Source organism: Hemicordylus capensis, chromosome 4 (genome assembly GCF_027244095.1).
Source record: "Hemicordylus capensis ecotype Gifberg chromosome 4, rHemCap1.1.pri, whole genome shotgun sequence".
In the NCBI taxonomy this organism is placed as follows: domain Eukaryota; kingdom Metazoa; phylum Chordata; class Lepidosauria; order Squamata; family Cordylidae; genus Hemicordylus; species Hemicordylus capensis.
Genome location: NC_069660.1, coordinates 47,908,386 through 47,913,447, shown reverse-complemented (window position 1 = coordinate 47,913,447; position 5,062 = coordinate 47,908,386).

The window sequence follows — 5,062 nt, the reverse complement described above, 5'->3', positions numbered from 1 at the left end:
CACTACGCTGGCAGTTTATGCAAATACATAAACTGCAGTGTGATTGATATTTAAGTGAGTCACATGTCTGAGATTTCATTTTCTTTACTTTAAAAAAAAAAGCATCCTAAAGCAGAATATCCCAGGATTCCAGCTTCCTTGTATTCTTTTTGTGGGTTTCCTTGCATTCTTCTTTGTATTTACTTTTCGTGGTTTTTAAATAAACACCCCATGTCCTAGATCCATCTAGATCAGCCCACTGAATAATCCATGCAACATTGAGAAGAGGAGTCATAGCACTGAGTAAGGACCAGAGTTTTAGCAGTGACAGTAAAAGAAAAAATATTTGGGCGGGCACACATGGAGCAAGACACATTGGGGGCAGGGGAGGGTATGAGTACCATAGCTAGATTTCTGAAAGAGTAACAAAAAGCATATTTTCTCAAGTAATTCCTGTTGATTTTGATGGAGTTAATTTTAAAATAAGCATGTTCAGGATTGCAGGCTTCTTTTAATTTCCAGTTAATGATTCAGGTGCTGGCAGAATGTTTGTGTGCGTGCGTAGTTCCCCCCACCCCCCGACTAGTGAATAATGATGGAATTGATAATAATAAAGAAAAGCATTCTTAGTAATGAAAAAGTAACCACAGAAGCCAGCAATGGGACAGAGCAGGAGGCATTTGCTACTTGTCTGGGGGGCTACTTGTTGTGGGGGGCATTTGCCCCCCTTCTTCTCTCACACACGTTTGGAGGGGGCTTGGCTTGGCAGGTCTCCCTCGCAAGGCTCGCAAGTGGATTCCAAAGCTGCAGTGAAACCACAGAGAATGCCCTGCCCTGGGCCTAAAGAGATTTTACTTTATGTAGAGAATAAACAAAGAGCAACACACCCCAGTGCTGCCAATGAGTTTTATTAGTGCCCAATTCATTTGCTACAATTGCTCCCACTTAATATGTACAGTAAGTTGTTGCCTTACTATAGAGTGATCCTTCCATGTGGGTCTGCAAGCACAAAGTGGGTTATTCCATGTTAGTCTATGAAGAGATTAATTGTTAAACTTACAAGTTTAATTTCTGATCTTTACAACACTGTAAAAATCACGATGAGCTTTATTCTCATCCAAATGTATTGCCAGTCCTGAGGATTCGGAAGTCATAAATTGGCCCTTCCCTCATCAAACAGGCTTGAAAACTGGAACTTTAAAAACACATACATGCTGATAAGAACACTGAAAACTGCTCTGCTACCTTAGAAGAGAGGACCCAGTCAAAGTTAAGCAATTTAAGTCCTATTGATTCCAATGAGAAACTGAACCATGTGCTTAACTCTTTCCCATTGAGACAGACCAATAGCTAACATGATCCACAGCCCTCCAGCCATGAAAGGTGGGCTGTGGACCCTCAAGCAGCATTCAGTGTCCCTGAACTTTGTGCAGTGGACTGGGTATGGAGAGGGGAGAAATTTGTGCATCTCTCCCCTCCCTCCAAAAGCCCTTTCCATTTGTATAAATCTGTTCCTGAGAGCTGTGCAACTCTTTAAACAAGTAGAAGGATTTTTGGAGGGAGGGGAAGGGCACAAAAAGCACTATCCCCTGTAGGATCCAAGGACAAGGCAGTTGAGTGGAATCAGAAATATTAATGGTTTAATGAAGTAGATATTATGTACATAGAGGCAAATGCAGACTGCTTCCCAGTGCTCTTGCTGCTGGCTGTTTGTTAGCCTGCCTACTCAAGGAATGGACATAAGAACATAAGAACAGCCCTGATGGATCAGGCCCAGTCCAGCATCCTGTTTCACATAGTGCTCTACCACATGCTGCTGGAAGCCTACAGGAAGGAGTTGAGGGCACGCCCTCTCTCCTGCTGTTACTGCCCTGCAACTGGTATTCAGAGCCATCCTGCCTTTGAGTCTGGAGGTGGCCTATAGCACTCCGACTAGTAGCCGTTGATAGACCTCTCCTCCATGAAGTTATCCAAACCCTCTTAAAGTCATCCAGGTTGTTAGCTGTCACCACATCTCATGGCAGAGAATTCCACAAGTTGATTATGCGTTGTGTAAAAAAGTACTTCCGTTTGCTGGTCCTAAATTTCCTGGCAATCAATTCATGGGATGACCCCTGGTTCTAGAGTTATGTGAGAGGGAGAAGGATTTCTCTCTATCCACTTTCTCCACACCATGCATGATTTTATAGACCTCTATCATGTCTCCCCGCAGTCGTCTTTTTTAAAAAACTAGAAAACCCCAGGTATAGCCTTGCCTCATAAGGAAGGTGGTCTAGGCCCCTGATCATCTTGGTTGCCCTCTTCTGCACCTTTTCCAGTTCTACAATGTCCTTTTTTAGATGTGTTGACCAGAATTGTACGCAGTATTCCAGGTGTGGCCGCACCGTAGTTTTGTATAAGGGCATTATAGTATTAGCAGTTTTATTTTCAATCCCCTTCCTTATGATCCCTAGCATGGAATTGGCCTTCTTCACAGCTGCCACACATTGAGTCGACACTTTCAATGAGCTGTCGACCAGGACCCCAAGATCCCTCTTCTGGTCAGTCACCGACAGCTCAGATCCCATCAACGTATACTTGAAGTTGGAGGTTTTCGTCCCAATGTGCATCACTTTACACTTGCCAAAACCGTGTTTGCCATTTTGTTGCCCACTCCTCCAGTTTGGAGAGATCCTTTTGGAGCTTCTCACAATCCGTTTTGGATTTCACTACTCAAAAGAGTTTGGTATCATCTGCAAATTTGGCCACCTCGCTGCTTACCCCTACTTCTACATCATTTATGAATAAATTAAAAAGCACCGGTCCCAGTACAGATCCCTGGGGGACCCCACTTCTTACTTCCCTCCATTGTGAAAACTCTCCATTTATCCCTACCTTCTGTTTCCTGTCCTTCAACCAGTTAGCAATCTACACATGTACTTGTCCCCTTATCCCATGACTACTAAGTTTCCTCATGAGTCTTTGATGAGGAACTTTGTCAAAAGCTTTTTGGAAGTCCAGGTATACTATGTCAACTGGATCACCTTGATCCACACACTTGTTGACACTCTCAAAGAACTCCAAAAGTTTTGTGAGGCAAGATTTACCTTTGCAGAAGCCATGCTGGTTCTCTCCCAGCAGGGCCTGTTCTTCTATATGCTTTATAATTTTATCCTTGAGGATGCTTTCCATCAATTTACCTGGAACAGACGTTAAGCTAACTGGCCTGTAATTTCCCAGATTGCCGCTGGATCCCTTTTTGAAAATCGGTGTTACATTGGCTACTTTCCAGTCCTCCAGTACAGAGCCTGATTGCAGGGATAAGTTATATATTTTAGCAAGGAGGTCAGCAATTTCACATTTGAGTTCTTTGAGGACTCTTGGATGGATGGCATCCAGCCCTGGTGATTTGCTAGTTTTCAGTTTTTCCAGACAGTTTAGAACATCATCTCTTGTCAATTCTATCTGACTCAGTTCTTTAGCCTCCATCCCCGAAAAGCCTGGTTCAGGAACAGGTATATGCTCAGTATCCTCTGCCATGAAGACAGATGCAAAGAACGCATTTAGCTTCTCTGCAACCTCCATATCCTCCTTAATAATCCCTTTCTCTCCCTCATGGTCTAATGGTCCAACCGCCTCACTGGCAGGTTTCCTGCATCTGATGTATTTAAAGAAGTTTTTGTTATTCCCCTTGATGCTTTTAGCTAAATGTTCCTCAAACTCTCTTTTTGCCTCCATTATTGTCACCTTGCATTTCTTTTGCCAGAGTTTGTGTTCCTTTCTGTTCTCCTCATTTGGGCAGGCCTTCACATTTTGGAAGAAAATCTTCCCTTTTATGGCTTCCTTGACATTACCTGTTAGCCATGGTGGCATCCTCCTGGACTTAGTGGTACCTTTCCTCCTTTTGGGTATACAATCTAACTGGGCTTCTAGTATTGTGGTTTTGAGTAAACTCCATGCATTCTGGAGCGAAGTGACTCTCCTGATTTTTCCTTTCAGCTTTCTTTTCACCATACTCCTCATTTTGGAGAATGGAATACAAGTACCTAAAGCCCCATTCAAAAGCTGTCCTGGATCAAGGAATGGATCAACCAAAAACACCACACACCCCTTCCCCTCCACATCTGGTTCACTGTGCAAAGTAGCCATCAGCACAGAGACTCTGAAGGCTGTTTGAAGATCTACAGTCCTCCTTCAATTGTCGGCAGGCCACTGGGACTTAAATATGCACTTAACTTTGGCTAGACTGTGCCCTATTTGGCATGGACTTTTATAGGCAATAACTGACTCCATTAGCTGCATCGATTGGGAAGGTGGTAGGTTATATACGTTAGGTGACTTTTTTGGCTTGTGTTTCCTGAGCCCTTGGGTTTTCTGGAGAGTATATATAAAAATTGTTTTTCTTTGTCTTTCCCATATAATGACCCAGCTTGGCAAATTCTAAACGTTTGTAAAATTGTTCTCAGAATCTAGGCCAGTGAGGATGCTTTTAAAGGCATGGTATAAATCTCTCTGTCCTGAAAATAACTATTCGGCTCTAATACTGAAGCAAAGTGTGCATGATTATTTTTAAATTCAATTGGCCGGGCTACACAATGTTCTGTTTTATGTTCTGGTTTTCCAGGCTTTTTGGAATAAACTCTTTCCTTTATTAATCAAATTCAGTCCAACTTTAAAAAATGAACATGCAACAGAAGTCTCTTTGTTGCTGTTTGGAGAAACAGAAGCAAACAAGTGGGTTGTAGAAATGACGCTCTTTTTTCAGGTCTTGTTAGCCTGATTTCACCAGCTTTACCGTTTAAGCCCCCAAACTATTTTTCACCCAGTAAAATCCTGTCTTGGCAAAGTAAAAGCTAACCTAGAATAGAGAATAACTGAAGGATATGTTCTGTTCACTGGCTCCATTGAATTTAGAGCAGAGAAGGACCCTTCTTTTATAAGCTTTCAGAATTCATTGGTAAGGTTCTTCACACCCCTGTGGCTGTACTTCTGCATCAGACTCTGCGTGCTAAGATTTCTATTGCCTTGCCCGCACAATGTGTCCCCCCACCTTAATTCACCAAGATGCTAATTTGCAGCTATTGAAATCTGAGTATAAATAATA